Source organism: Mycteria americana, chromosome 2 (genome assembly GCF_035582795.1).
Source record: "Mycteria americana isolate JAX WOST 10 ecotype Jacksonville Zoo and Gardens chromosome 2, USCA_MyAme_1.0, whole genome shotgun sequence".
Classification (NCBI taxonomy): domain Eukaryota; kingdom Metazoa; phylum Chordata; class Aves; order Ciconiiformes; family Ciconiidae; genus Mycteria; species Mycteria americana.
Genome location: NC_134366.1, coordinates 98527070 through 98537406, shown reverse-complemented (window position 1 = coordinate 98537406; position 10337 = coordinate 98527070). Strand labels below are relative to the sequence as shown.

The window sequence follows — 10337 nt, the reverse complement described above, 5'->3', positions numbered from 1 at the left end:
CTGGATAGCTTTTAAAAATATTGGAACATTTGCTTCAACTATAGTAAAAGCAACAGAAATATTGAGTTGGTTTTGTTCCATATTAAGCCTTATTAAAATTCTAATGTGTTAGAAGACTTCCTGTCTATTTAAGGTGAAAAGCCTTGTCCATGACAAAAGAAAGTTATTACCATTTCAAAGGTTAGTCAGCATTTTTGCCTATATACCTACTAGGTAACAATGATCACGTTGACCCTTTTTTGATCACTGAAGTCTTTTATCAGTGCATTCATACTGGTTGAAGACGATGCTCAATGCCGACTTTCATATAGTGCTTTCATGAAAGTGCCTTTGAGAATGAAAGCAGTGGCCAGATTCTGATCTCTCCTCTTCAGATCTTCTGCTATTGGATTTTCATTTCCTAAATCAATGTAATAGAAAAGAAAATTATGCTCGTTCTCCAAATATATATGGAATCTAAGAATGTTTCTAGAGAAAACATCATATCTACTAGACAGTTTTCATTACTCAATTTAATAAAACTTTTAAATGACCTTTTTCTCTCTTGGAGCTAACTGAATTGTAGAGCTTAGTGTCCTTTGGATAAGTTCCAAAAAGGAAAGTCACCCTGCAGAGTTCAAGTCTCAGCTGAAAGCAAACCAAGTCCACTGTTCTTGAACTCTAACTGCCATTTATTATTAGGCCCTGAGTCTTTAATGTAGCACTAAATAGACGGAGAAAGCCTATATTCTGCTTATATTTCAGACCTGTTTCTGAAGCCTTAACACATGAGAAACTTACGTTAATGTAAGTTTTCTGAGGAGTAAAAAGAGCAAAGGGGGCATTTACTGGGCTTTCCTGATATTTTGAGAGTAGTAAATTGGAGAATAAAATGACAGCCTAAGCTCAGTTGTACCACAGGCTCTGAGCTCGGTAGCCGCGGGGTAGCAAGACCCTCTCCAGCTAGGAGGGGACTGCACGCCCCGTCCTCTTCTCCCCCAGCACCCTCGACCCCCCTGAGCACGGCCGGGGCGTCTCATTAGTTCTTCCATCAGAGGTCAGTGGAATCAGTCTTCTCTAACCTGAACCTTAACCACTGCAAAGAAGAAGACAACAGGGAGTTGGGACAAACTTCTCTTGGGAGCAAGCCCCTTGCACAAAAGTCCTGAAGGCACAGAGGCTTCTGCACTGGTGTTTGCCTTTACTTTTTGGGCTGTCCTTGAGTAGGAATAATGTTTACACAGTCACAGAATGTTATTGCCATCATTATTTCTTGTGGTTTTTCTTGCAGAAAATGACAACATTTTTTTCCTTAGAGAAAATAATTGGCATTTTAGGCTGTTATTTTCATGATATGGCATACTGTAGGTTTTTTTCAGAGATTCGTTAGTTAAGGGAAAAGAAGATGACTATCATACTTATGTCCTTCACTGCCATTGAAAGGATGCATTGCTACTTTTACATTTAACAGTTTTAATGGTGCTGTTTGGGATAAACAATTTTATGACAGTACAGTTTTGTCTTGAACGACACAGCTGTAGCCTAGGAAACTAAACATATCTTTCCTAGTGTTTTTATTTGTCAGAGGAGTATTTTCAATACTCATATGTATCTATTTTTTTAACCCACCACAAAATGAAAAATACTATACTATTAAGACTTGGGCAGTCTCTTATTTTTGTATGTATTAGAAAGAAATTTAAGTACAGACACATGCTTAATAATAATCCAATTGAACATTTTATCATTGTCAAAGGCATTTGTAGAGGAATCCATCAACTCTTCTGATTTCCATACAAGTCAATTTACGGTCTTCAAAATGTAACGTTAATGGCACTCAGTGTACACACTGTAATCCTTTAAAATAACGTACATGGCAAACGGATATGTTCTCATGCATTAATAATTTAAAAGTTAATTTTAGGTACTTACTCAATATGATTAAGTGATGGATCAGCAGTCTTATATAGAGAAACAGTGAGCACACTTAAAGAAAGAGCATGCTGGAAGACAGCCAGGTAGCTGCCTGCGTGATGGTTCAAAAATACCTGGGCTTTATCCCTCCAGTTTCCTTTCAGCGTTGGATGCAGCACATCATGGTTGTAAGGGTGGTCTCTGATTTTAAGATTAAATGTGTGAAGTGCCTTTGAGGTGGAGGTAGCAGGACTTTTGGGGCAGGAAGGGGATGTTTTGGAAGGCGGGAATCCCTGCAATGCAATCCTGCCGGTGGCTGGCTGGGCCTGCAGCGCCGGCCCAGTTATATAACTTCTCTCCTTTCACTTCTCGCTTTTTGAGGACACCCTGTAATGCCGGGCCGTAAATTGATATTCCAGGGTGGAAATACTACGGATGACAAAGTATAACCATTTCATTGCACAGCTAAAGAATGTGCCAGGGCAAATAGCATCAAACAGTATGTAGAAGAGGCATGTGCTGAAGCCCTCGGCCGTGCCTGCGGCAGCAGGCTCTGCGAAAGCAGCAAGAGCCGGATATCTATTGTACAAACCCTGGTCAAATCGTACAGGTACAGCTACAAAGAGGACGGAGGCTTTCTCTTCATAAGGAGACACAGGGAGGAGACAAGGGGTAACAGGTACAAGTTGCACCGGGAGATGTTTCGTTTTGATGTAAGAAAGAAATATTTTACAGTGAGAACAATCACCTACCAGAACAACGTCCCCAGGGATGTGGTGGAGTCCCCATCACTGATGGTTTTCAAGATGCGATTGGACAGGGTGCCAGATAATCGCATCTCGGCTCCCTTTCCCATGGAAGGCTGGACCGGATGATCTTTGGAGGTCCCTTCCAAGCTGGGCTGCTCTATCATTCTACAATCTATACGTGCAGAAAGTTTCTTATGTAAGCATGTGGGGCTGTGATGTCAGCCATGCTGTCCTAGGGTCTGGCAGGTAGTAGGTGCTTCCTTACCTCTGGAGTAATCTCGGGCAGAAATCTGATACCACCTACCTTCACATTTTCACTAGATAGAAACCTGGACAGGAGCCTTCTGCTAGCAGCAGAGAGGAGGCAGCTTCTCCTCCAGTGAGGTACCAGCCTCCAAGGCTGGACCCCCAAAATGCACGATCAGGCGTGAACGACGGCTCACAGAAAGTCAGGACAGACCAGCCCGGCAGCGGGAAGACAGGGCTGAACTAGGGGCTGAGAAGTGGCGGTGCATGGAGCAAGCTCCCAAAGGGCCGAGCTGGGACGGGACAGGCGCTAGCGGTGCTGACAGGCTGAAGAGCAATGCTCAGCACCGGGTCAAGTGGAGATGGCCGAGGGAAGCGTGGTCGCGGGGCAAGGCCGGGAGGCTGGCGGCATGAGGAGGGCGAGCAGCGAGCGGGCAGCAGAGCGGCACGTGCCTCTGAGAGGCTGAGGTGACACATACGAGGAAGCCAGAGAGGTTATTTGAGGAGTCAAACAGGGCGAGCGAGTGGTGAGAACAGTGTGAGATCAGAGCAGGGCTGGAAACGCAGGGACGGAGAGGGAGGGCTGATAACAAAAACATTCCTTTAAATACAGTAAAGAGGAGCCACGGAGGAAGAAGGAGCAAGAGCGAGGAAAGTATCATGTTACATTTCAAAATACATTCAGCTCGGGCGCTCAGCCGCAACGCTCCCATTAGCGTACATGCATCTGTCTCAGGAGGAAAAGCCCAGAGATTTCTCCCGCTTCTCCGCGATTTCCTTTTATAGTGCTGACCGCTTCTTACGAGAGGTGTTTTTTGCATCTGGCGAACAGAATATTCCTCTCCTCCTGCAGTGCAGCGGCTTGCGTTAAAGTCTAGACGCTTTAAGACAGTAGCTCTTAGGGAAGCGTGCAGCTTCACGTCTAAAAGAGCTTTTTCGCAGTCCAAGTTATTTGCAAGCTACTTGCAAAGAGGATTGCTTGGAGCTACGGTAAAGCTCTAGTGACCCACAGAGCGAAATACCAAAGGTCCCACTGCGCAAAAGTTAGAAGCAGCAGTCTGTAGGAGTGCCGATGGCAGCGAGAGGATCCAGGGAGATAAGGGTGTTTTGCAATACAGAAGAGCGCTCTGAACACTCCACCTTACTGCTGGCGCACGCCGAGCGCCTGCTCGGTGCTATCTGGGCGCAGGAAGCAGAGCCGAGGCACCTTCCCTGGGTAGCTGTGCGGGCAAAAATGTGAGAACAGGGTGGGCAGATGAGGTTAAAGAAAAAGTCCACGCACGAACGTCTCGCGTTCGTAGCTGCCCCTGGCTGCTCTGTTGGCTTTAAAGACGAAACAGCCTGCCTTCCCCCCCCAAAGCATGCGCCGGTGCTACCTGTGGGCGAGCTTTTGTCAGAGGGCGGGCAGCCCCCGTGGCAGCCTCCTAACCTGCCGCCCCCAGCCCCTCTCGCCCCGGCCGGGGCTCCGCAGCCCGGCCACCCGCCACTGCCGCCGCCGGGGCTCCCGGCCGCCCCCTGCCCTCGGCGGGGCGGCGGCGGCGGCGGGACGCGGGCCGGGGCTGCGGCTGCGTGCGGCGGGGGCGGGAGCGGAGCGGGGCGGAGCGGGGCGGGGCGGGGCGCCGCCGGGAGTCAGCTGGGCGCGGGGCGAGAGCGCGGCGGCGGTGGGGCGCCGTTAGCACCGGGAGCCGGCGGCGGCAGCGGCGACAGCAGCAGCAGCGACAGCAGCAGCAGGGCGGGCAGGCAGGCAGGCAGGCAGAAGTTTTCTCCGCAGATCCCTCCCGCAGCCCGGGGTCGCCTTGCGGAGGCGGGAACGTCCCCGTTGGGTGTGTTTTGCCTTTTTTTTTGGTTGTTGTTTATTTGTTTAATTGCTTTTTTTATTTTATTATTTTTTAAAATTTTGTTTTGGTTTGGTTTTGAGGCGCGTGGCTCCGAGAGCTCGCTCTCCCCCGCCCGTGCCCCCTCCACTCCGCCGCCCGGAGGACCCCCCTCCCCGCCCGCGCTCCCGTCCCCGCCGCCGCGCACGACCGTTCCCCCGACCCCCTGCGCCTGCCCGAAACTTGGCGGGTGCGCGGCGCCCGGCGGGGAGGGTGCCGGCCGGCCGGCCGCCCAGCAGGTAAGGGGCTGGGGGGGCGGCGCGGGGCGCGCAGGGGGCCGGCGGCTGCTGCTGCCGCTGGGGAGCCCCGGCGGGGGGAGGCCGGGCTTGCCGGCCCCTCGGTGGCGGAGGCCGGTGGGAGGAGGGGGACGAGAGCAAACTTCCTTTTCCTGGGGCCGCCCGCGAGCCCCCCGTGCCCGCCGGGAGCGCCCCCCGCGCACCTCCCAGCGCCCGGCGCGGAGCCCCCGGGGCCGGGCGGGGGGCGGCCGGCGGCCGCGGGGCTCGGGGGAGCGGCCCTTTCCCCCGGCTCGGGGCTTCCTTGCCGCGTTTTGTTTGCTCGCCTGCTTCGTGCCTCTCCCCGGCGGTGCTGGGAGCCGGGCTTTCCCGTCGCCCCGCGCTGGAAGTGGGTGAAGACCTGCCCCGCCAGCTGCCGGCGGTGCTGCGAAAGTCCCCCGTGCTCTCCCGCACCTTGCCCCCCCCCCCCCCCCCCCCCGGGCCTTTTAGTGTTTGCGGGAGGGCTGGCGGACGGGCAGTTTGCAGAAATGCCACCCCGGAGTGCTGCCACCTTCCTGCTCATCCGCTGTGCGGATCTGCGGCGGCAGCCGGGAAACCGAGTGCGGGAGAGGAGAGGAGAGCAGCCCTACGCACCGCCGCCTCCCCCGGCCGTGCCGGCGAGCCCCTCGCTAGCCCAGGAGACCTGAGGTCGGGGGGAGTGCTCGGTTTCCGCTGCCCTCGCTCCCCGCCGGGGAGAGCCGCGCACGCATGGCTCTCATCGTACCACGGTGGTACTGCAAGCTGGGGCTGAAACTGTGGCATCTTTATAAGAACAGTTTGCAGTTAATTGGTTTGGCAGATGAACTCCTGCAAAATCCTCTTGCCCGCTTCTGTTGCTTAAGTGCCAGCGCCCCCCCTTCCCCCCTTTTCCCCCGCTTTCCTTTGAAGCGTCGCATAACTCTGTATTGCCAGCAGGACGGAAAATGCTGATTCAGCAGCCTGGAGCCCCACTCCATCTGAAGTGGTGGTCTGCCTGAAATGTTCCCATTTGTTGAAATGGGAACATGTGTTGCTGGTATGTCAAAGCGGCATTGATCAGGTTTTCTGAAACAGCCCTGAAGAATGTGGTTTGCTTTTCCCTTCACTAAAGAAGAATGAATTCAGGTTGGGGGGGCAAGCGATAGGAGGGACGGGGGTAGCTGCCACCTTAAGTTATGCTTCTAAAGGACAGTTTAAATTGTGTTGCCTCATAAAGGTGCTGAGCAACTACTCATTTTAGCAAAAATTTTGTAGGATGTATAGCAAGGACACGTTAACGCTCCAACTCAATCTGTTCCTGTGTCTGGAGACTAGTTGTACTTAAAGCTCTAGAAAAGGTATGGAGAAGGGCAACAAGGCTAATCCTAGGATTAAAAGGAGGGAGTTATGAGGACAGGTTAAAAAAAACCCACCACAAACATAGGGAGATTCAGGAAGCTGCATGGAAAAAGGAAATATGCTTTAAATGGCAGCTCCGGCTGTGATCATTTGGGGGCTGGGGAAGGGTGCAGGGGCTCAGCAGGATGCTCTTTGCATGCAGCGTTAGTCTTTCTGGAGGGCTTACCTCACAGTGGAGCAGAAGAGGGAGAGCTGTTCCAGAGCCGTATTCTTCTGGCTATCTTTGTACAGTTATATGCTGATATCAAGGCTGTTTGGGTTTTCTTCCTCTAAAGCCGAACTCTTTAAAATTCAGCACAACCTAGAGCAAACAGCAAAGCCTGAAGAGCAACGTTTGGTATCCTTATTGCAAATGGTAAGCTGACGGAGCAGCAGACCCTGACGCTTGCCTCCAGTGATCATTTTACCATGTTATACTCTTGATTTATTTTCTTCACTTGGACTTTATTTGTTCTTAAAGTAGGTCTTGTTTGCCCTGGCTACATATTAAAGATCTTGTGGTACTTCCATGGTTTTCCTTGGTTTTGTTAATCAAAATATCCCCTCCCTTACTGCTGTGTGAGTTGGCTTTCATCCTCAGATACAGCCACACCTGGGTTTCAGTAGTGTATTCCTGTGTTTTTTATTATGTAGTCCAAAAGCGCTGCCTAAATGCAAAATGGATCTCTGCATTTCACTTCTACTTGAGCATATACCGTGCACTCTGTGAATAAAACAAATATTTGCAGCCCTCTATCTTGCGAGCACTTAAATGACTCCAGCAAGAATTGTCACAAAGGTTTTTTAGAAATCTTTGGTCGTGTTGTCAGCTGCACTCGGGGTGTAAATGGGCGAAAAGTATCTGGATCTCTCTGGCGAAGGGATCCTTCCAAGGCGGGGAGTTCCCAGCTGGCAGAGGAAAGCCATAGCTGGGTCATGTGCCGCTTCTGCCAGCAGCATGGGAGTGCTGTGCTGGGAGTTTGTTTTCTGACAGCACCGAACTAGCAGATGTCCTTCTAGACTGTGAGGCACCGGCAGCTTCCCTGGGCGTGCGCAGCGGTGGCAGCAGGCTAGTCGGGGGGCTCCCAGGTAGCGTCACGCCGGGTGGGACCGTGCTGTCGCTCCTCTCCTCCCTTCTGCCATGCTCCCGTAAGCGTTGGTTATGGAGGTTTACGGCAATAGTGCTAAATGAGGCCAGATTTCTAGGCAAAACTTTTTCTGAGACCGGCTGAGCTCTTTTGTGGGAAGTGTGTGTGTGGGGAATGCATTCGGGTGCTTCTTCAGAGACCTGGAAGCTGGGGTGGGGGGAGAGATGAAGGCAGGTGCCTTTTGGTGACCAGTGGTATGCATTTTTAGGATGCACTTAAGTATTTGCTCAAGTAAAAATTTCACTGGTAACAGCAAACCCTGTGGTGCAAAAACCTTACTATTTTCTGCTGGCCTTTTTATGCTAAACCTCTGTGTGAACTTTATTAGTGGGGTTGAGGGAAATGCTTTTCCTCATTTTAAACCAGTATTTCTGTCCAAACTAAGACTAAGGAAGCCTGGTTTTCTTTGGATTTGTCTCAGCTATGAGGGTATTGATGCCATTTCACAGTACAGCGTTTCTCGCATGTACCTACCTGGCCCAGTGTTTTCACAAACAAGGAAGATAACTCCCGAGACCTCTGCCTCTGTCAGGCTTGTATGAAACCTGCCAACTGGCTTGGCTACAGTGTGATTGCATAAGTCTCCTTCTGTAGGAAAGCAGGCTAAGAAGTTAGGATTGTTTTTCTTGGAAACTGGACCTGCTCCTGGACATGTCCAAAATATACCAGTTGTGACTCTTCTTCACTTAGGGAAATCTAGGAATGGAGATCCTTTTACTAAAAGGTGAAACTCCGCAATCTTTTTAGTAATTATGAGGAATGAGGTTGACAAGGAATCCTTTTATAAGCCTTGAACTTCATTTACATGTTTGCCATCCTTGCTCTGCCTCCTGGTCAGGAGAGCACTTTGCAACCTAAACTTGGATGTGGCAAAATAGTCTTGTTTCCTATCACTTTTCTTCCAAACCAGTGGTCGTTATGAAACATAATATTACCAAGCAAACAGATGTCACCTCATTGACTTTTCTTTCCTTATATTTGTTGGGCTGTGCACTTCTGAGCTCATCCTGTGCCAGGTCTTTCCTATTCTCATGCCATCTGTTGAATTGGATGATCTTTTTGAACAGCAGTTCTCCCATTAGCTCGGTATGGCTCCTCTGTTGCATTGTGGGGAGGACTCTTCCAAGAAAGCCAGATTCCACTATGAGTGCAGCATAAGAGAAAACTGTTGATCAGGCTGAAGCATCCTGTCTACAGACGGACTGTTTATCTCTTCAGTGATGGAGCAACCGTAATAGTCTGACTTTGAGATCTAGTTGGATATAACCTACAATCCCTTTGCTGACATACTTTATTCCCACGGCCAGTGTCTCTTCAGTAGGTAACCTGATGTGAGAGTGAGACAGGCACTACATTTTTCATGTGTTCATCTGAAAGTGGTGTCGTTTGTGGTTTCTAGCTGCTTGTGGACTCACGGTGTGTATAGGAACACTGAAGATTGAAGGATTCATGAAGTGAGTCACTGCCAGTGCTAAGTTATCCTGAAACTCTCATTCTAAGCGATCTTCACATTCACACTGATGTCCATCCATTGCCTGAAAACTCACCTCCCTCTTTGCTTTCCTAGGGTATTTCATAAGTGGCAGATGGATCAGTTCATGCAGAGCAAATGGATGTGGCTATCAGGACTGAAGGCATTAGAAGTTCAAGCCCTACTTTAGAGTAGTGCCCTTGTGAATGGTTCTGTCTTTCCTGGTCTCTCTAACAGAAAAGACCAGCGCTTTCTGTTTAATGGTAAGGAGCCAGTGCTGCCAATGAGCTTGAAAACTTGTTGGAAGACACTCTTAGGAAAGCATGAGGTTTTGAGCACTGGGTGAGTCATTTTCTGCTAGGAGAAGGTGGCAGCTATGTGGCTGCTTGGGATTTTACAGGTAAACTACCCATAGTGGAAAGGACCAGAGAGACTCAAGTGTGGATTGAATAAAAGTATAGGCAGGATTGAACAAAACTATAGGCCAACATTAATGCTCACTTACAAGCCAAGAGAGCTTTTAATGAAACCCGCTAATTGCATTGAGATGCAGATTACCACTCCTGAATGGCTACAGCAGAAGCTGGCCATCGTGAAGATTGGTTGTTCTAAGTGGGTGATCTTTCTAGCAGCGTAGGAGACCTTCTCCAGCAGCATGGATAATACAGCATGCGACTAATACTGTAAATTAGTGTGAGGGACCTTTTCCTTCCCGAAGCCTTTCAGAAACCTTTGATAAGTCATTTTTGGTAAGTCATTGCATCTTTGGGTATTAAATGACAACTTTGGAGAGAGGAAAATGGTGGAGGAAAATGTGTAGCACTCTGTATGGTATGAAGTAAAATTACAGGTTGTATCAAGCTTGTAGATTGCTAGACTTGATCTGGCATAATCTAAGCATGTGGCATGAAAGTCTACCTCATTAATAATGAGAGAAATGAACTCTTCCTGGAGCTGAAAAGAGGTGAAATGTGTCTCTTGGAGCTCTTTGAAGCTTTCAAGACTGCTGGCTTTGAGATTATGCTGGTTCAGGTATGGTGGGATAAGGCTTGTTTGCTAGAATAGTTTGACTTCTTCCTGGAGAAAGGATCAACAGTGCAAAATTCCCCCTCTACCACGTGAAGGTAGGACAGACTCTGCTTCTTCTTTCCTGAAGCGAGAATTGGGGAGAGGGGAGTCGCAAGTGTTAATTATACCGCACAGTGTACTTCTGAAAAGAGCTTTGGGACTATGGTGATAGTCATGGTCCTTGGATGCAGAGCCTATGAGTGCCCTAGACAAGTTTACTGGGAACACCATGACTGTCTCTGCGTTCTCTTCTTGTGGGC

At 49.7% G+C, this 10337-nt stretch overlaps 1 protein-coding gene and 1 long non-coding RNA gene across 7 annotated transcripts in view; one reads left to right on the top strand and one right to left on the bottom strand.

The window, feature by feature from the left end:
• Positions 1-215: 215 nt before the first annotated feature.
• Positions 216-4440, bottom strand: LOC142405918 (uncharacterized). The gene is made up of 3 exons (XR_012774378.1): positions 4265-4440; positions 1912-4108; positions 216-400 (listed from the first exon to the last, which is right to left on the bottom strand). It is a non-coding gene; the product is annotated as an uncharacterized LOC142405918 (long non-coding RNA).
• A 122-nt stretch (positions 4441-4562) lies between these two features.
• Positions 4563-10337, top strand: part of GRB10 (growth factor receptor bound protein 10) — a 153472-nt gene continuing 147697 nt past the window's right edge. For 5 of the 6 annotated variants that reach the window (XM_075494117.1, XM_075494116.1, XM_075494115.1 and 2 more), the window contains exon 1: positions 4807-5001. The gene's annotated coding sequence lies outside the window, so the exon portion shown is untranslated. Of the gene's footprint in view, positions 4712-4806; positions 5002-10337 lie in introns of those variants that run through there. The other variant, XM_075494114.1, reaches the window with a different exon arrangement.